Genomic DNA, 22,577 nt, shown 5'->3' on the forward strand with positions numbered 1-22,577 from the left:
TTCATTATACTGTTTTCTCAACTTTTGTGTATTTTGACTTTTTCATAATAAAAATGTAGAAAAGGTGATGCAATAAAAAATCAGTTATAAGACAAATATTTCAATTAATATGGCATAAGATGACATTTCTATGAATAAGATTAATGCTTGTCTTGATATAATTATTCCTTTCTATATAAAATGCTAGTAATTAGAGATCCATATTATTTTAATTTTACAAAGAAGATAGTAAGATAAAATAACAGGAGCAGGATGAATTTAGGTTTCCATAAGGGAAAAATGCCCTAGAAAATAAAACATTATCAAGTATCACATTACCAGAAGACTATTGTGGACATCTTAAAAAAAAATGGAACAGACGTGCATCCTTCTGAGAAGCCTCAAGTGAAATCTGACGGGAAGCAATCAGGGGAATTGTAGCCTTCTGATTGTCTATCATGGTGAATGTAGCTAGGTTTTTTTTTTTTCTTCCTTTCAACACAGGGTCATTATTTTTTCCCTTTAAAGGGAAAAGTGGCTTTTATGTGTGCCATGAACAAAACATAATTTTTGTTCTTGTTAATGAAATATTTGTACATCTAGTTTAAAAACTTGTGATAAATAAAGCCAGGTTAAAAATAGAGTATTAATGTCCAAATCATTTTTTTAATGAAAATTCTTATGTATAGCATATTTCCTGACTGCCGTTTCTAATTTCTGTTTTGGTTCCTGCTCTCATTGTTAGGAGAAATGGATAATAATAGCTGCAGATAATGTTACCTTGACCTTGTCCTATTATTGTGATTCAGCAGGAAGACTTTGTGTGTGTGTGTGTGTGTGTGTGTGTGTGTGTGTAGAGAGAGAGAGACAGAGAGGGAGAGGGAGAGGGAGAAAGAGAAAGAGAGATTGAGAAGCATTTAGGGAAAAAAAAGCTTAAGTTTGTAATCCACATAACTGTTTCAGTGGCACGATAAGGTAGATTTGTGGATACCATGTGCATCATTAATAATTGAAAAATATGCCACGTTGCCCATGCTTCATGCCATTCCATGTGGGGGACTTGTCTTCACACTAAAAGGATAAAAGAACATCTGTTCCCTGGCAGCTTCTGCCTCCCTGGGGCCTAATTTGGCCTTCTCTGTTTGGACCAGATTCTTCCCCAAATGGGATGTGGGCCCTGCATCCTCCAATTAATCTTGCTGTATTTCTTGCTCTTTGCATGGCTACTTTTCTTCTAACCTTCACTTTGGGTCCTTGTCTCAGATGCTATGCCAAGGTAAGTTGAGAGAACCTATTGGTAGGCCAGGAGAAAATCCAAAGGTCTCATGGGCTTTCTGAAACATTAAGGTTTTAGACAGTGCTAAGTAGAGTAAAAGCAGAATATTAATGCTAATGCTCTAGAAATCTCCCCTGAACCAAACATTCGTAATATTTCACTGCCATTATTAGGAATACCTTGGTCATTCGTTAATGGGGAGGTTTGTTCTCCTCACAGCATGGATACAAGAGACACCCTACTTCTGCAAGAGGCCTTCTCCCAGAAGTGGGAAGAAAGTTCTGTGTTGGCAGCATCATCTTGTTCTTGGCAGTGCTCACGCCAATCCGATACTCTTTTCCCACTTCAGTTCTTTGCTCTTCTCTCTCTCATTTTCCCCATTTCCTCTGTTCTTCCATTATCCACTTTATTCTGTCACACCGTTCTTTTCCTGCCATGTTTCACTCACCTATAAGGTTGCTCAGGGCCCAAGTGTGAAATTAAAGGTTTCTTCATAGGCCCCACTTCTCTCCCCTTTGTTCCATACCCCACCTCACTGTCATAACTGCTTTCCAACCCTCCTGGGTCACAGCTTCCTGGCGGCAAAGGGGCTGCTGCACTCAGGGAAACACTGAGATACAAATAACAAGGCTGAGCTCTCCCTCTGTGATGTCTGCATTTTAATAATTGTCCCATTGTGAAGTACAAATCAAAACTACAATGAAATACAAATCAAAACCACAATGAGATACCACCTCACACCAGTGAGAATGGGGAAAATTAATAAGGCAGGAAACCACAAATGTTGGAGAGAATGCGAAGAAAAGGGAACCCTCTTACACTGTTGGTGCAGTAATGTGAACTGTGAATAGTAAGGTGAACTGGTGCAGCCACTCTGGAAAACTGTGTGGAGGTTCCTCAAAGAGTTAAAAATAGCCCTGCCCTACGTCCCAGCCATTGCACTGCTGGGGATTTACCCCAAAGATACAGATGCAGTGAAACGCCGGGACACCTGCACCCCGATGTTTCTAGCAGCCATGTCCACAATAGCCAAACTGTGGAAGGAGCCTCGGTGTCCATCGGAAGATGAATGGATAAAGAAGATGTGGTTTATGTATGCAATGGAATATTCCTCAGCCATTAGAAATGACGAATACCCACCATTTGCTTCAACGTGGGTGGAACTAGAGGGTATTATGCTGAATGAAATAAGTCAATTGGAGAAGGACAAACATTATATGGTCTCATTCATTTGGGGAATATAAAAAATAGTGAAAGGGAATAAAGAGGAAAGGAGAAAAATGAGTGGGAAATATCAGAAAGGGAGACAGAACATGAGAGACTCCTAACTCTGGGAAATGAACAAGGGGTGGTAGAAAGGGAGGTGGGCGGGTGGTGGGGGTGACTGGGTGATGGGCACTGAGGGGGGCACTTGATGGGATGAGCTATGTTGGCTCATTCTATATGTTGGCAAATTGAACACCAATAAAAAATAAATTTTAAAAAATTGTCCCAATTCTCCCATTTTCACACTGCACCCTCTGCATAATTATCCATCCTCCTTACTTTTCCTCCTCTTGCTGTTCTCTTCCAATTGCTTTCATATTTCCAGCTTCCCCAAGTATCTGCCATGGTACTTTCTTCTCACTTTTGCCCACAACATGCTCCTAGTTCTTCTTTGCTGGTAACTCCACTGCTGCTAGAGTGCAGGGTGGCCCATCATCTCTCACATATGGCTTTCTTGGACTTCCATGGTATCCTAATGCCTGTCAGTTTTTACAAATTTGCATCTGAGCAAAAGAAATAAGAATACTTATTTCTTTGTAACTTGTTTTCTAGCTACTTAGAACTCCCAAATCAACAACAAACCAGTAAACTAATGAACTTGCAGTAGAATTAGATGAGTAGAGGCACTTACAGGCCACAGTGATCTAAATGGAATAGAAATGCATCACTTACGATCTTTGGTTGTAAGAAAAAAGAGATACTTTCTGCCTAACACAGGGGAAAGGAATTTTTTGAAAGGATCTGGAGTAGCTCAAAAGAAAAGCTAAACAAAAGAGTCATCATGACAGGGTTAAGAATACGGGGAGCTCTGGGGGGTCTGGGCATCAAGAACTAAAGTACAGGCTCCCTGAGGCATTGCGGCCTGAGAAAATACTACCTCCACTTTCCCCAGTCTCTGATTTACTCTGCTCAAGATACAAATGCCAAAGTAAGAGAATAAAATGAGCCAAGCTTGGGTCACAGGCCCACTCTTTCACTGGTGACAGGTGAGGCACTGGCAAGAAGGAGGTATTTAGGCCCCTTGATCGAAGCCCAAGCAGTAGGAATCCAGAAGCAGTGAGGAGTTCTCCAAAATAAGATCATGGTGCTATGATCAAAAGAGGAGGTGCTGGATGCTAAGTGGGCAAAGTCCACAGTGGCCACTAGAGTTGAGAAATAAGTAGATTCAAGTGAGGACATGCATTCATTTTTTTTTAAAAAGGTGTATTTATTTATTTTAGAAAAAAGAGCATGGGTGCACCTATGGGAGGGAGGGGGAGAGGGAGAGAATCTTCAAGCAGACTCCCCACTGAGCATATAACAAATGCTGATCTCTTGACCCATGAAATCATGACCTGGACTGAAACCAAGAGTTGGAGGCTCAACCGACTAAGCCACCCAGATACCCCAGGACATTCATTCATTTTTAAAAGTGAGTTTCTGTCTAGTGAGAGCAGTTCCTTACCTCCTCCCCCTTTTAAACAAGCCAAGACATTAGGGTTAGCATTCAAGGTCAGGCAGTCAAGAGAATTCACTGATTAAGAACAGCAAATATATAACCCTATGAGTCACTATATACTAAGTGCTTTCCATATACTAATTCAATCCCACAATAACCCATGAAGTAGGCGTTATTATCAACCTCATTTTACAGAGGAGGAAACTGAGGCCCAGAGAAATTAAGTAACTACCTAAGACTGCACGGCTGATGCCATAGGTAACCAAGTAAGGATTCAAACCCAGGTCTCTTATGTTATCTACCTCAATCTTCATATAACAAAATATACTTCTATAACAAAATACTTAAAGAAAATATGGGGCTCTTATAATCTCTCCTGTGTTTGAGAGAGGGAGCAATGGAAACAGAGACATTTTAAATGATAGTTAATAGTCCCTCCCACATGGACCAACTTGGGGATTTTATCAATAAACACCTGTTCCCATTGAAATGTAACACACCAAGACAGAAATCACTGGCATGAGAAGACACATCCTCACATCCTGGGAAGTCAGCTTCATGATTTTATTTCCTAAGGGCAATTATTCGAAAGTACGGTCGTTTTATTTTTAGTTTCCTTCAGATTATACCCCAGAGCACATCTCTTCACTGTCTCTCCCAGACACTCCTCTGCTTTTCAAAAAGAGAAACACTGAACCTTCTCTCCTCCACACTAAAAGGCCTTTGTCCGAAACCACACATGTCGATTTTAAACAGAAAATAATATTAAAGCACAGAGCTTCCTTTATGTGCTTCATGCAGCTTTCTGAGTTCCTGTGTCCCTGGATTTATGATGTGCTCTACACTTTCCACATTCTCAGTGCTGTTTTCCCACATTTGAAGGAGAAATGATCAAGAGATTTGTGCTGGAGTAAATTTATTCTGTCTTGAGCTGGATGAAGGTTCCAAATTCACCACAGCATGGAAAATATAAATGCTGTAAGCATCGTGCTTCCTTCCCAGACACTGCAGACAGGCAAACACTGGGCCTAGGGCAGAAATGAACGTTGCGTTCTTGTAATCAGTCCTCTGCTCAGCGCTGTTTAGCTTTTCTGAATCGAGTGACAGAAATGACCAGATTTCATGACCCTACCACTTGGTTTCCCATTGGGGAGAAAAATTTTTTGTGCCTCTTATAACTCCCTCACTCGCCTGAGGGATGAGAGAACCATGAGCTTTGGGGAGTCTGAATGCTGAGCCGGGGAATTGCCCTGAGTCTTGGGACAGGACACTGGAGTAAGTGAATTTCTACCTCACATACTCTTCTAGAAATTAAACTATTTGGGAATAAAAGACACAGCTTATGGAATATAGTCAATGATATCACAATAGCATTGTGTGGTGACAGATGGTAGCCACACTTGTGAGCATAGCATAACTGTATAGAGATGGTGAATCACTACGTTGTACGCCTGAGACTAATGTAACATTGTGTCAATGATACTCAAGTAGAAAAAAAAATTAAAGAACTTAAACCATTGACCCAGTCATAATCCTAGAGGTATATGGCATTCCATTAAAAAATGAGAAAGGCAAGGGGAGAGGAAGCTTGGAAATCATGGTTTGCTAGTGAGATTTCTTTTTTTTTTTTTTTATAAATTAATTTTTATTGGTGTTCAATTTACCAACATACAGAATAACACCCAGTGCTCATCCCGTCAAGCGTCCCCCTCCGTGCCCGTCACCCACTCACCCCCACCCCCCGCCCTCCTCCCCTTCCACCACCCCTAGTTCATTTCCCAGAGTTAGAAGTCTTTATGTTCTGTCTCCCTTTCTGATATCTCCCACACATTTCTTCTCCCTTGCTAGTGAGATTTCTTCCCAGTGTGTCAGGGTGCCTCAGTCTTCCTGCTGACTTCTAGATGTCAAGTAACTGTCCACCTGCTCCTGTCATGTCAGAAGGCTTCCTTATCTATTGGATTAATCCAGAGAAGGTCAGTCACAGGCTTGAGTAGGGCAGCAGCAGACATACCAACCTTCAGATTTGGGCAGGGGTATCAGCCACTTCCTCCTTGTTTGAGTTAGGCAACTCCCCATTACAAAACATGTTTCTTATATGAATTTGGTTAGGTCAGATATTTCCAGTTTTTAAGCCCTTCATGTTTTGCTGATTTTTCCCCTGCCCCTTTATTATAAAAACCGCTCACTTCATAGTTTGTCTCAGTGTCCTAACTGGCTGGATAGCAGGGCAAGGGCAGACAATATTCTACCTCTTGGTGATATTCTGGGCAAGGCCAAGAGTATCTTTCATCTAAAAGGAGGGACAAATGGCAGGGTTGCACTAACAATCACTGGGGAAAGGCATGGACTATCAAGAAGGGATGCTAAAACGATTGATTATCTTTGTGGAAAAAAAGAATGGAAGACCTTTGCTTATTACCCCATTAAAATCTCAATTCCAGGCTTACTAAAGATCTGAATGGGAAAAATAAAAACTTGAATGCTTCTAAATAAAATATAACATTCCATTCCGAAGACTTTCTTTAAAGAGGACTCAAACACCTGCACACCGGAATCAGAAAGTTAATAAATTTGACTCTATTAAACTTAAAATTTCTATAAAGCAAAGCAAAGATACCTAAACTAATTGAGAAGATGAGCAATAGCCCAGGGAAACATTTGCCACACACATACACACGTACACGTACATATGTAAAAGCAGAGACCTTTCGTGCCTCCCTAACCTGGATCCTGTATCTCTCTCCTCATTTTCTTATCTCCAGTCAGGCTAGCCTCCCTGGTGTTTCTAGAACCCACTAAGCGCTTTCCTGCCTTAGGGCCTTTGCTCTAGCTGTTCCCACTCCCTGGAATGCCCTTGCCCCAGATAACCACTTGGCTAGTATCCTCACTCTCTTTGTCTTTGCTCACTTTCTCAGTGAGGTTAATCCTGAACATCTTATTTAACTCAGCCACCTGCCTTATCTTCCTACTCTCAGTCCCCTCACCCTGCTTCTTAATTCCATAGCACTCATTCCTTCTCACAGCTGTGACCCCTATTAACATATTGTGCTTAATACAGGTTTTCCGTGTTTCCTTCCATTAGAGTCAAAGCTCGGGGGGCAGGGATCATTCTATTTTTGTTTAGTGGTATATCCCAAGTACTTTGAACACCAACTAGCATAACCACTCAAAATATTTGTTGGAATTCAAAAATATTTGAATGAATGAATGGATGGCCATTACTAGGAGTCAGTGCTCACCAATCAGTGTGTCACAATACTTTGATGTGCCACCGGGGGTTAGAGATGTGCTGAGATGTTGATACACTTAGCCTATGAGGCAGCTGGCCAGGGTTTGGGGCAACAGAAGACCTGGACAGCTATGTATTATTACAGGTACTCTGCTCCATTGATGTCAATGTCCCTTATAATATTGCCAATTTTATGTGTGCCAGGACATTTGAAAGTTCAGTAAGCACTGTGATGGCTAAGCTGTCCCTTGCCTTGTGAAAACAGACACATTGTCTGCTTTCTCCCTATTGGATGAAATGCCTGGGTCTCTGCCTATAAGTGCCTCTGTATCTCCACATAGGTACCCCCCCCCAACTCAATCAAGCATCAGTTCAATGACAATGTCTATAGTTGATTAATGAAATATTTTTTTAAACAGATGATTTCATGCCATTAACTGCATATTTTAGAGCATAAAGAAGAATGTATGTTTAATAAATAAAAATTAATATGTAACAAAGGAGTGGGAGAATATTTAAAATGTTAAAATTATTGGTGTTGTGGAGAACAGTGGTGAGAAAATCAGGTCTGAAAGGTGGTGTGAATGAATTTAGCCCTAATTTTTTATTTCTCATTGCTCTAAAATGGAGGTTCCCTTTTTTTAAAAAACGATTTTATTTACTTATTCACAAGAGACACAGAGAAAGGCAGAGACACAGGCAGAGGGAGAATCAAGCTCCATGCAGGGAGCCTGACGCGGGACTCAATCCCGGGTCTCCAGGATCAGGCCCTGGGCTGAAGGCAGCGTTAAATCGCTGAGCCACCTGGGCTGCCCTGGGGCTTCCCTTAAGAGGGAAGAGGTGTGTTCAGGGAAGAAGGGTGGCTAATGGAAGATCTTTCTTACAAAGACATCAAAGTCTAGGGATCTGCTTCCCAAAATAATTCTCCTCCTCAGCTCCTTTTTTATCACAAAGAAAACTCTTCACATCCCCCTCGAGGTTGATCCTAACCTGGGTATAATGAGGAAGGTCATAGTACTAGATCTTTCTGTAGTAGGTTTCTTAAAAAACAGCATTGTGGGGCATAGGCAAGGTGTTGGCTGCTGGGTGAGTGGGTATTAAACCAGAGCTATAAAGAACTGACAGGCGATGAGCCAGAGATGGAGAATCAAGACCAAAAGAGCCAGGGGAAGCCTGGAGGAAAGCTCAGGCCAGACAAGGCTGTTGGCTGGATTTGAGAGTGCCCAGAATCTGGCAAGCACAGCAGATCTTTGAGCCAGCAGTTAGGCAGAAGCCAGGAAACTCTGGGTTCATGAGGTGAAGGCTAAATGGGGTGGGGAGAAAGAGGAACAAGGCAGCAGGAACCAGCAACAGGGATGTCTTGAAATCAAGACAACTGCCTCTGCCAAGGAGTCTCATGGATACCTCCTGCCAAGGCAAAATGCAATATCTGGAACAATGTGCCTGGGCCTGCAGGTGGGAACAGGGTGAAGAGGCTAAGATGGCCCAATGGCCAGTTTGGAGCTACATCTAAGGGAAGATTCTGGCATTCAGAATCTCTCTCTCTCTCTCTCTCTCTGAGAAGTCATTATCTCTCTTCCTAGATTTTATGCAACATAGAAGGATGAGAGTTATATGTACTGTGACCACCTGTTAGAAATTTTTAGGACAGTCATTAATTTCAAGCATTCCATCCCCTAATGGAGATGTGACCCTGTGTTGGTTCCTCCTCTGGTATCTCTCATGTTACCCCGATCCCTTTAAGCCCCACTTTTGACTTAGAAACTTTGGGACAGACATACCAGGAAGCCAAAAATAATGCACAATCCCTAAAGTCCCTTCAATAGTGGGGTTATGGCTAGAGGAGTCATGACTGCCAACTCTGAAGACTCAAGGGAAGATTGATAATGTCTGAATGGGAGGAGTTCCAGATGGGACACACCCAGGATCTGACCATCATGCAAAGGACCTAGATTCTCTATTTGTGATTTAAGAATCAGTGCTCATCAGTTGATGTAATGAACATGGTTTCTTCCTCCATCTATCCAACTAATATTTACTGAATACCTGCTGTATGCCAGACCTGTGCTACTCCCTACTAGCATTAACCTGACTCTCTTGGACAAGCCTAGATATTTGAATTGTGCCATTGAACTTCCCTTCCCTTTAGCTGACACTTAGCGCTCTGGAGTTTGCTACACCTTTATGTTACTCTTAACCTGCTGCAGGTTTTTGCTTGTTTCTGCATTTCTAATCATTATGCAGACATCTGGAAGATGGCTGTTAGCCTTCTACGTGTTTTTTTTTTCTATTACATATTCCAAAGCAGGAAGGTGTTCACAAGGAAGATGAAAACTCAAGAAGTGAACAGTTACAATGTAGCCTGTACCCTGCTCTCCAGCCCCAAAGGCATTTGGACTTGGTATTCTAGGCCCTGTGAGCCATTAGGGCTTACACTACATATGTGACATGCTTAGACCCTGGGGACAGATGTGTGGATCAAGTAGGTCTGATCTTGAATATGAAAATATGAATATGAATAGATGATAATAAATATGGTAATAATTTGGGAGTCACTATAGCATAGTTATCAGGGAGAATGTAGACTTGAAAGTCAACAAGACACAAATAACAGCGGTGACACTTGCTATCTGTGCAATCCTGGTCAAGTTCACTAAATTTTTTAGGTCTTAATTTCTTCATCTCTGATATAAAAATAAGGACACTTACTTCATAGTGAGGGTTGCTTTGAAGATTAAATTAACAAGGTCATGTATTTAAGGTACCTAGAAGATGAGTCATGTGGTTATGACACAAAATTGGTGCTTAATAAAAGGCAAGTCATAATCGGTATAGCTGCTATGCATGGAGCACGTGTGATGCTCTAGCCTGTAGCTGCACAGTAATTTACTGTCACTTATGGGGTAAGACTTGCTCCCATTTTAGAACTGGGGACTCTGAACCTTAGGTAAATGATATGAATTACTAGGGTTCACCCAATCAACAAGAGAAAAGTGGGCCAGGAAAGGGAGTGAAGGAGAAACAAATGAACATTTATGGAACACGGTACCAAATACTGTACTAGATGCATTATAAGCATTAGTTCATTGAATCACTATAATAATCCTAAGAGATAGTGTTACAACCCCATTTTATACGAGGAAATTGCAATTTTATAGATGCCTATACGTAGAGAGTTGGGATTCTAGCCCAGACCTGGCTGTTCCCAAAGCTTATGATCTTTTCATCTTGAAAGGAGGGAGGCAAGTTAAGGCTCTGAATTTGTCCACCATGAAATCAAGCTTGTCCATACATATCTCCTCTGATGATTTGCTTTGCTTCCATTCTCAGGCACCCCAAATGTACTCCAGACAAGAGCCAATATCCCTGGGAGATTAAACTTTGTAGGCATTCCTGATGCCTGGTCATTTAGAGAATCAATGTCCCTGGTTTGTGGGGTCTTAGGTAAATGTGTCAAATCATTCAGGGCAGATGGTCTCTAGACCTGGACACAACACCAACTTTAAGAATGATAAAGAAAATCCCCTATTTTATCTTGAGAAATTAAGAAATATTGTTTTTTAGAAAAAAAGTCAAAATAAAAAGTAAAGAGAGGGAAACTCAGGTCAGATGGGGCCACTTGGTCTGGCAAGCTGCCACTTTAATGCATTCTCTTCCCAGGATAGTTCCATCCTGACTCAGAATCCTCCAGGGCTTCTAGAGACATTGGCAATATGATTGCTAAAGGAAGCAAGAAGAGAAAACAGAGTTCTCTACCAGGTGCACTGTGACAAAGAGCAGGAAGGTGAGGAGGAAGGAAGAAAAACAAGTACTCTTGGGAAGTCTGCATCTGATTTCCCTTTATGGTCCTCACAGTGACAAGAGGGGGTTCACTGTTATGCTCCAAGGAAGGGGGTCTTACACCCCAACCCTGTGCTGGGACTTTATTTTCATTTATTCAGCATTCAGGAAATAATGATCAAGTACCTACTGTATGCTGGATAGAATGCAGTAGTGAGTAATCAAAATCACTGCCCTCCTGGGTCTTATATTCTAATGGGAGGGAGCGTGCATAGACAAGTAACTAAGTAAATAATAGAGTATTTTATAGGATGATAACTTTCATGGAGGAAAATAAAGTTAAAAAATGGGGATTGGTACAGGTACAGGCTTCCAGGGGAAAAAAGCATGGCGATTAGGAGTGCCAGTACAATCACTCTAAGAGAAAAGTATTCTTATTATATTAAGTTTTTAGGCAAGGAGACAGAGGCCAAGAGGAGTTCATTTCCTGAAGTCACACAGTTGAGTAGAGGAGCTTCAATTGTAAACTAGCTCTGTTTGAATGAAGCTCATTCTTTTTAATTTTTTGAAGCGCCAACTATAATTTTAGAGTAAAGGACATTTAAAAAACCTACAATCTGTTATCACCATCATTCTATAAAATAAATGATTAAAATCTTTAGCTTTTTATTGCTCATTTTCTTCTATATACCTCTCTGCCGTAGCTGTACGGCAATAAAGGAAGCTTCCGAAATAAAGGAAGACTGGAAAGTGCAAGACAACTTCTTATTGAGAAATCTTTTCTAATTGCCTGGTGGGCAGTGATGGAATTCCTTAGCATATGGCAATAGAGAATGAATGTGGACTATATGGTTCAGTTAAGAAATGATTTTTCCTCTACTAGAGGCAAAGATGTTTTTGAGGTCAGCATTTCAGCCTTGGAGCCGAAGATGAGCTAGAATGAAAATTCAAAAAATTCTATTTTAGATAATTTGTATTTCCATTGTGTGCAAACCCATGGTAAAGCTTGCATTAAAGTTCTGAACTTTGCTGTTGACAAGCATTGTTACCAATCAGCAGCCCATTTCCAGCATTGTGGTCATCATTTGATCTTTTATTAAAGAAAATTCTTCCAAAAATATTAATTTAAAAATTAATGTCAACACTTTCTGACATTCCATCCCTGAATGCTGAAGAAGAAAAAAGTTTTAGAGTTTTTTAATAATCTTGGTAAATATTATTTGAACTTTACTTCAAGCCAAAACAAGTTTCATGGGGGAAAAAAAATCCTTTCTTCAGCCATGGGCAATAAATTTGGCCAGGAGGGCCTGGAAGCAAGAAACTGAACATGCTAAATACTAAGTGGGCATTCATACCCATGGACATCAGGATTTTCAGAGACATTTATTCTACTCCCCTAAAATGAGACATGTTTTCAAGAAAATCCTCAATTCCTGTCCATCATCTTTTTATCTCCCGAGTGGGTATTTAGATATACTACATGGGCTTTTTTTTCTTTTTTTTCTTAATATTCAGCGGTTAATAAAAAAGCCTCTGACTGGACACATTATCCAGTGTTCCTCATGTTTGGTGGAAAGAAGAGAGAAATGGGAGGTTAATGATTCACTCTAAATCCAAACATCTCTCTCCAAGATCAAGGTTTTTTAAGGATTAATGAACTTATGTGCATGTGGGGGGTGTACATGTGCGTGCGCGTGTGTGGGCACATATGTGTATGCATAGCAACTAATGTGTCAACTAAGCTTTCCCTCCTTTCCTGTAAATGGAGTTTTTCTTTTTCTTTTTTTCTTCACTGTGGCTTATTAGGAAGAGATCTCAAGGGTTTGAAGTAATAGATAGGATTCCACAGGGTTTTTTCCCACCAAAAGAGAGTGTTTACTTTGTCTTATTCAGTAATTGCTTGAGTCAGTAGAGGAGAAAGGAAGACAGAGAAACAAAAGCAAGGAAGGGGGAAGAAGAGGGTGGAGAGATGAAAAGTGGCTGGGGGTCTTGGGGGCTCTGCATTGGCTCAGACGTGGAAAAGAATGAAAAGGGCCTAAAGAACTGGCCAGCAATTCTCTCAATCCTAGGCTCCAGATAAACCCAATCCAAGAAAATGATGTACAGATGGTGAAATGAATTTAGCCCAGCAACATTACTTGGTAGAAGAAGAAAACAAGCAACTTTTGTGTCCTCATGTGATAGAGATTAGATCTATTCCCTGTAAAACATGGGCAGAAAAGCCACTTACTGTGGGCTGCAGTCCATCTCTGCTGCTCTCCAGCTGGGTGACCCTGGACAAGCCACTCAGAATCCTTCACCTACAACACATTGGCAGTAATGTTACTTTTCATTCCTAATCCATATGGTTGCCTTGAGAACCAAATGAAATAATTTATTATATATTTTTTCAGTAAGATTGATCAGGTAAAAAAAAATGGACAGACTCCTGTCTCATGAAGCTTACATTCTAGGTATATTCTAAATATATTTTAGTATATGTTGCAATGTATGAAATGTGTGTGTGTATATATGTGTGTGTATGCACCAATGTATGTATATACATACATACATGCTATTCAGTATAGTAATATACAGAAACATTTTATTCTCTAAAGATAGTTATTGTGTTACTCTTACATAGGTAGAAGTTCATAAGAGCATCTTCTTGTGGATCACATATGACACGTATTTGTGTGTAGATATGTGAATGACAAATTTAATCGAGCAGCATGTGTGGATGGTTGACATGTCACCTCACTGACAGTTGGCTCCATCCAGATTATCTCTATTCATTTAAGTTTTCTAATATATAACTGGTGCTGCCAGTAAAAAACACCTTAGGGAGCGTTTTTTTTTTTTTTTTTTTTGGAGGAACATTTGTAGGCAGCCTAACTGAAGATATTGTTAACTGCTTCACTCAGTTTCAACAGAACATTCACACCCAGACAGGCTCATTGCTCTCAGACTCACTGAGTAGGGTGCTGTTGACTGCTATTCTTTAGCTGAGACATTGACTTCCTCAAAGGCAAGACAATCACTGCTCCAGCTGTTAATATCTGAATAAAATATACTGAAAATTTAATCTTGCCTTCTGGCAAAGAGTAAAGATTCTTTTTTAGCCTTCTTGTCCTTGTCCCTTCCTATTCCAGTTTCATTCAGATAATTACCACAAGATGGAGGTAGCCAAGGCCAGGGGCAAATGGGAGTTCATTAACCCCTGGAACAGCCACTTTGGGACCTGGCCCCAGCTGTTGGGAGTGATGAGACAGAGACTCGGGTCAGATGATAGTGTCAGGGATGGAGATTTGTCAAATGAAAAATAGTTCTGTAAATTATTTTTATTTCTATTTTGTAGAAATGAAAGTGGAAGTTCTGGGTTGAGATCTCAGAGATGTGATTTTGAAGAGATACATTCTCACAGTTACTTTTCTTTTGCAATGTTCTATTCCTGAGGTAGCCCTATGGTGCTTATTGCATGACCTTGTTTGTTCTCTGAATACACTTGTTTACCCATCTGATTTCCACTACCACATGTCTCCCTGGATGCCAAAGAGAGAAAATCAATGTGTAAAATTGTAGGAATAGAATGAGTAGAATGAAGTATAGCATTGATTTTATTTCATTCTGTTTAATCCCATCAGTATTACTACCACTAATTGTAGAAAGAATCTGTACCACTTAGTGATTACTGTGTGCCAGACATTTGTTAATTGCTTTACCTGCTTTATTTTAATTAGTTCACTCAACCCCATGAGGTAGATTTGAGTGTTATTCCCATTTTACAATTGAGAGAACAAGCTTAAAGAATTGAATAGCTTGCTCAAGCCACCCAGCTGGAGAGTGTGAAAGCCAGGACTTGAAGCCATGAGTTAATTCCATGGTGTTAATCACTCAGCCATTCTGCTTTGCCTTACATTTTCTCTTTAGCCTCTTTCCTGGCACTACATGACTCTTCCTCCTTTCTTTCCACTCCACTCCTCACCTGCAGTCCTTCACTCCCATCAGATAATTAAAGAACCAAATGGCAATGTTAACTAAAAACAACAATCTAAAAAAAGTAAAATCTAAAACATATAGAACATTAATATTTTTTCTTACTCTTCTATGTTTGCAGACATATGTGTTCTCTCAGGTAGTCTGCAACAAACCTAGAGTGGGTTTAAATAATGACATTTCTTCTACGTACTCAAAGCAGATTTCGGGCATAGAAGAGAACTTGCAATTTATTAGAGGGTTGATTTCTAAAGGCTTTGCTTTTGCCAAGGACAGAACTGTGAGATGATTACAGGCCATTGGTGGCCTATGGCAACCAAAGTGACAGGGCTCTTCACTGCCTCCCAAGAGGAAAGACAGCAAATATCTGAAGACTTATATGAAAAAAATTCCAACTTGATTAAATGAAATAGAAAACAAAGAGTTGAGTGATGCTTCAAGAAAGGTTTGCAAAAGTGAAAAGAGCAAATATAAATGACTCTGAAAAAAAAGAAATAAAATGCCCCAAAGAAAAATCTCCATACTTGTTATGAATAGTGTCTTAAGTCTTTTTAAAGCAGTAGTTCCATTGGCTGGGAGCGCTTCAGGTTGTTCCATTGGAGTTGGGGTGGTCTAAGACAGGGAAGGGTTCCATGTTTCAGTGTTGGTTAGGGGTGTAAAGAGCATGGCTCCAGTTGAGGGAATGAGCAAAAACAACATGAATTTATAATGCGCTAATCCTACATACAGCCCCTACCTAGATGCCAGGCTTGAATTAAATCAGCATGGAAAATTTTGGTTTGCTCAGTTCACTGCAACTCATCTGTGTGGGGCATTTAAAGTATATGTCTGGCAGATGTATTGAGACTATTATTAAGTTATTTGGTGAATATATAAAATCTATTTTTAAAGAACTGATACTTAATATTTTTGCCAGCAATTCACATATTATCCACTAAGCTGGAGTGGAGACATGGCATTATGCTCTTTATAAGCTCTTTCCCCTCATAGGCTCAGCCAGAGGTCTCTCCGCAAGTATATAACAAAGGCCTCCAGGCTCCATGGTAGAAGCCTGCTCCTTCTTGCATGCCTCCCTGCTTTTGCCAACTTTTATTTCAGATTCTTGTCTTGTTCTCCACCTTGGCATTGATGCTTTAGATTTTCTCTTGCTTTCTGGACCATCTTCACTTAGAGGATATGTTTCAGTTACCATTTGCTTTTGCCTCACAGTTGAAGGTCAGTTTTGCCCACTCCCAAAAGCAGACAAAGTTCCTTAGACCCAAATCTAAAGCAGGAACCCAGCCTGTCTCTCCCACTCAGATAAGGGAAGAGGTTGCACTATTCCACAATGCTTAAAATGGGTGGTCTATATGAAAGTCCTATGTACCAATACATGACCAATTTTCATTTGTTCCTTACCTACAGAGTGGATCCAGGGATCCCCTTACTCCCTAAAATCACAGATAGGTTTTTCTTTTTCCTCCTTCATTCCCCTTTTCATTCTCATTGCATTGCAAATTCCGTTGGCCTGGATCTCCGCTGAGGGGATGTCTGGTATTGCGTCTTGGTGTCTTGGAAGGAAAAAAAAGTGTAAGAAACAGTTTCTCTCAGATGCAGTCCTCTTAGTGCTTTACAGTCCAGACCAGAGGTAGATTCGTCTCTGTACTATGGGCATGTGAACCAGAATAAATCTTCCCATGACTGAATGTTAAAGTACTTTTGTAACTTACTGAGTCATCACCAGTAATAATATTGTTTGCTACAAATGTGACTTTCTTACTTAAGGACACAGAGGATTCTAAAGATTATTTCCAAGTAGCTTCTGAGCACTTCCCATTATGCTTAACTGCTGGCAAGCTGCAAGTGTTCAGAAAATGTTCATTCCCTTTCTCTCTTTTCATTTATCTTTTTCTTATTTTCTCATTCATTTCTCCTTTCTTTCTATTGTTTTTCCTTTTGCCAATTTTCATGTTTTCTCCTTTCCTTCCTATGCCTCCCTTCTACTGGTGGCCCTCTGGCTTGGAGAGGTTTGTGAGGTCTTCTGTTTAGACCTGCACTGTCCCATATGGCAGCCACCATGTGGCTACGGAGCACTGGACACGTGGCTAATCTGAACTGAGATGAACTTTGAGTGTGAAGTGCATACTAGATTTCAAAGATTTAGTATGAATAAAGAATGGAAAATATCTCACCAGCAATTTTCATAATAATTATATGTTGATATTTTTGGTATATTGGGTTATGTAATATATATTGAAGTTAATTTTGACTATTTTGACAGTTTTGTGGCTACCAGAAAATTCAAAAATTTAATTTAAAAAATTGAAACATTTCTATATGTGACCCTCACTTTATTTCTATTATAAAGTGCTGACCTAGACTATTTGCAGGTAGTTTTTTGGGAGTAGGAGGATGATATGCATATTAGATTGCATTGCACAATCATCAGTAAATTGCATAAATTTACATAAACTTTTTTTTGGCTTATACAGACCTGGAGCTAGAAAAAGATGCAATGTTATTCTCCAAAATGGTGTCTTATCTTTTATTTTTTTGAGAGAGGTAAATACGATACATAAATACATTTAATCTTTGGTATATTCTCCCAACCCTGAAGATTTTATTGAACTTTACTAATTGTAGTATGTGTTAGAAGAGCAATATAAATACTGCTTATCCCAAACTACACGTGTCTTTCCATCACTGTAGGGTATCATACTGTCCATCCCTTGGGAATACTTCTAAATGAAAACTGAAACAACAGTTGGACACAACCAACAGCCAGTGGCTTTATCTAAGTTGCAGCTGGTTTGACAGATCAGAGAGTATCAAATTATAAATCTGTGCAGTGATATACAACAATAAACCAGTATGGAGAAAAAAGTAGTTAGATTGATTGACATACATTTCAATTTTTCTTAAGAATCCCGATTGCTAGATCAAAAGCAGTAAGATTTAAGTGGAAACAGTCTCAGAAATAGACTTTATAGTGACTGAGATAATCAAATGCCTTTGCCACTGTCTAGTTGGGTAAATTATGTCAAGTCACAGAATTTAGCTTCATTGTGCAGTATATCTATTTTTAAATGTTTCCTTTTTAAAATGGAAGTAATACTTGTTCAAAGAGAAAAATGCATTGAGAAAAATACATAAATCATTAACAGCAGCAATTCAAGGAGGAAGAAAATGATCACTAAGTAGAAATGTACGCAATGAACCTTAAACTTTGAATTTGTTATCTGGAAAAACAAGCTTGTAAACTACCGGTCTACAATAATAAATGGATGAGAATCAAAAAGAATATTCTGAGTATGTGTGTTGGGGAGGAAGGTGGGTGATGGAGGCAATTAATAAGGGAAGGATAGCTCTTGTAGGTGTATAACTATTGTAAAAGTAAACATAATCAAGGCACAGAAGACCTTCAAGAACATGGAAATCACTGGAACAGATAAATGGCCCAGAAATTCATTAAAGACAATTCAAAAGGGAATAAATAGTCTTTTTAGCCAGCGGTGCTGGAACAACTGGTATCAATATGTAAAAGAATGAAGTTGGATCTATATCTGACATCATATATAAAAAGTAACCAAAAATCGAACTTAGATCTAAATGAAAGAACTAGAACTATAAAACTCCTAAAAGAAAACATAGGCATACTCTTTGTCACCACCAATTAGGCAATAGTTTTTTTAGAAATGACATTAAAAGCACAAGCAGCTAAAAGAAAACATAGGGAAATAGGTCTTCATTAAAAAAAGCACTTCTGTACTTCAAAGGATATCATCAAGACAGTGAAAAGACAACCCACAGATTGGGAAAAAATAAAGGACTTGTAGCCAGAATATACACATAAATTTTGTGACTCAAATACGAAAGGACAAATAGTCTTATTAAAAACTGAGTAGAGGATTTGTATAGACATTGCTCCAAAGAAGATAGGCAAATGGCCAATAAGCAAATGCAAATGTATTCAACATCATTAGTCATTACTGAAATACAAATTAAAACCACAATGAAATACAATGTCACATCCACTTTCATGGCTATAATAAAAAAAGACAGATAATAAAAAATGTTGATGAGGATATGGAGTAACTGGAACTCATGCATTGCTGGTGGGATTGTGAAATGATCCAATTGCTTTATATACAGTTTGGCAGTTCCTTAAGAAGTTAAGCCATATGATCCATATATTCTACTCCTTAGTATATATCCAAGAGAAAAAAAATATCTCTTTATATATCTATATCTATATATCTGTATCTATACACACACACACACGGAAACCTGTACACAAATGTTTATAGTTGTATTATTTATGATAGCCAAAAAGGTAGCAGTTACTCAAATGTCCATCCACTAATAAATGGATAAGCAAAATATGGTGTATACATATATCAAAATCTTATTTGGCCATAAAATGGATGAAGTACTGATACATGCAACAAGATGGATGAACACTGGAAGCAAGTAAAATAAATCAGTCATAAGAGACCACATTTGTATGATTCTATTTACATGAAATGTCCAGAAGAGTCAAATTCTGGGAGACAAAAAGTAGATTAGTGGTTGCCAGAGGCTAAGGGAGGGGAGGATGGCCAGTGACAGCTGCTGGTGGGTAGTTTCCTTTTGGGGTGATGAAAATGTTCTGGAATTAGGTTATGATGATGGTTGTGCAATTCTGAATGTACAAAGCCTGCTGAGTGGTACACTTTAGAGTGAATTATGTTTTAGTAAACTTATTAAAAATTAGTTCATATAAATGGTTTTAATATATAATTGAGGCATTACAGAACAGTGAGGAAAGATTATTTAGTAAATGGCATTGGGACTATCTACAATTTTGAGAAGGTAATAAATTTATATCTACACTGTGCTTCAACACCTTAAGACTTAAACATCAAAATTGAATAATAGAAAAAGCCAAACAAGAAAGTAAAAATAAATACTTATTGAGTATTTATATATGGAGAAAAAAAATTTCTACACTTAGAAACAATAGAAGAAACTCCAAATTAAATGATCAATATAGAAATGACCACACTGAGAACAAATATGTAAAAATTAAGGAGTCTATGCTGTCAATAGAAAAAAACACTAGCAAAAAGGAAAATAGATTGACAAAGAACATATTGCAAAAGTATGACTGACAAGGGTTAATATCTTTTTTGTAGAAAAAAAAGTTTGATAAGATATGAAAACAGGGCAGTTAACGCACTAAAGAGAAAGTCATGCAATTCAAGGCAGGATAAAAGTTGTGTATGTGCTGTGGTCGTGCAGAGAGAAGAAATACCCATTCAGCTCGGGGAGGGAAATAGTAAGGGGCAGTGCAAAGAAAATGTGGAAAAATACTCATCCATGCATGTAATCAAGGGTGTATAGTTTAATAATTACCCGTTCTCCATCTATTAAATTAGCAAACATTATAATTCTTAAAGATTATGTGAAGGAAAAGCGAAAGTGGTATATTCTCAAGCATAGACAATCAATGTAAGACAGATTAATATCAAATGATAATTCTGTTACTTACAAGCTATATAATCTTGGGTAACACAATCCTGAATCTGTATTATTAACTATAAAATGGTGATAATTCCTACCTTGTAGCATCGATATGAGGACTAATACTATGTGCAAAAAATCTAGCTGAATGTTTGGCACGTAATAACTGTTCAACAAAAAGTAACTAGTATAATATTACTGTTGGTCTTATAAATTAAGAAAGAAAGTTAAGAAAGAAATTTAGCAATAAGTAACAAGATCAGAAGCAATAAATAATAAAATGTTTATATTAATTGATACAGTAATTTTACTAATGGCAGCATAAATTCTAAGGAAATAATCACTAATACTATTTTTATGGCATTATTTGGAATGGTAAATAATATCCCATAGTAGAAGAATGGGTAAGTAAATTATGATTCCACTTCCTAAGTGGAAGGATATGACTGTCATAAAGATTGAAAATTGTGAAGACTATATAGCTTCCTTTTATAAAAAATTGATACTTCTGTGCACAAAGAACAAAACATAGTGAAAAGGCAACCTATGGAGTGGGAGAAAATATTTGCAATCATATATCTGATACAGGATTAATATCCAAAAAGTACTAAGAATTTCTGTAAACTCAACAACGACGATAGAAAAACAACCTGATGAAAATGTGGACAAAGTACTTGAATAGACATTTCTCCAAAGAGGAGAAAATGGACAAAAGAACTAAAAGCAGAATGTTGAAGAGATATTCACATGTCCCATATTTGTTGCAGCGCTATTCACAAGAGCTGGGAAACAACCTAAATGTTCATCAACTGATGAAAGGATAAAGAAAATGTGATATATATACATACAATGGATTATTACTCAGCTTTAAAAAGGAAGAAAATCCTGTCACATGCTACAACCTGGATGAACCATGAAGATATTATGTTAAGTGAAAAAAGCCAGTCACAAAAAGGCAAGTACTACATGATTCTCCCTATATGAGATATCTAACAAAGTCAAATTCATAGAAACAGGAAGTAAAGTGGTGGTTGTCAGAGGCTGGGGAAGGGAGAAATGGGGAGTTGTTTAAGGGTATAGGGTTTCAGTTTTGCAAGATGACAAAAATTCTGTCACAGTGTGAATATAACTTAACACTAGTCAAGTGTAACTTAAGAATGGTTAAGATGGGGAACACCTGGGTGGCTCACGGTTCAGCGTCTGCCTTTGGCCCAGGGTGTGATCCTGGAGTTCCTGGATCCAGTCCCACACTGGGCTCCCTGTATGGAGTCTGCTTCTTTCTCTATGTCTCTGCCTCTCTCTCTGTGTCTCTCATGAAGAAATAAATAAAATTAAAAAGAAAAGAATGGTTAAAGTGGTAAATTTATATTATGTGGGTTTTTTTAACCACAATTTAAACAATTTTTTTAGAATAATAAATATGAATTGAGTGCTTTTCACTGTGCTGGGTGCTGCAGCCTGAAGGAGGGTGACTTTGGAGAGGTAAAGGCCATATGGTCCAAACAGGGCCATTTGGAAGAAGCAAGGAGAAGCCACTGAAAATTTTAAAGCGAGGATAGAGGATGGCTCCATTTACATCTTGAATATATGAGTCTGACTACAGTGTAGAAAACAGATTAGATGAATATAAAATTGTTCACCACAGCTATGCAAAATATGAATATGAAAGAAAGAACTAAAGGGAATTAGCTTATGGGTGTCTGTTTTCCTTCATTAAAATAAAATTATTGTTTTTGTCTTCTCTAATCCATAAAGGATGTAGCCAGAAAAGCCACACAATTTGAATTTATAACAATTCTATACCTTTCTCTGACTTGGCTTACCCCTCCAGCCATGCCAATTAAAGTTCAGTTCAGGCGCTGAATGTCTCCTGTGCCGCCACCTAGTGGTAACTTCCAAGCTGTCAGCAGAAATTAAGATTATGCCAATAATATTTTGTTCATGTCAAATAATCGCAGCATAATCTAGGAATATGGTTGAAATTATTCTGGTAAATAACCTTAAAGCATATTTCTGTATAGTAATCTTCATTGCAGGTGGTTGGAGGATGAACCTTGGGATCTCTTTAAATCTCTTCCAGCTTTCTTTGACGTGGTTTAAATTGGAAAAAAAATATTTTTTAATCTGGAAATTTTATATTAACATGCCATAAT

General features: G+C 38.6%; 1 protein-coding gene across 2 annotated transcripts in view; it reads left to right on the plus strand.

Moving 5' to 3' along the window:
* Nucleotides 1–21,384, plus strand: part of KLHL42 (kelch like family member 42) — a 151,726-nt gene extending 130,342 nt beyond the window's left edge. Inside the window, exon 5 of one of the 2 annotated variants that reach the window (XR_008663557.1) lies at nt 21,192–21,384. The gene's annotated coding sequence lies outside the window, so the exon portion shown is untranslated. The remainder of the gene's footprint in view (nt 1–21,191) is intronic. The other variant, XR_008663559.1, reaches the window with a different exon arrangement.
* The last annotated feature ends 1,193 nt before the right edge of the window (nt 21,385–22,577 follow it).

The sequence above is a fragment of the Nyctereutes procyonoides genome, unplaced genomic scaffold (assembly GCF_905146905.1).
Source record: "Nyctereutes procyonoides isolate TBG_1078 unplaced genomic scaffold, NYPRO_anot_genome, whole genome shotgun sequence".
NCBI classification, from domain to species: Eukaryota; Metazoa; Chordata; class Mammalia; order Carnivora; family Canidae; genus Nyctereutes; species Nyctereutes procyonoides.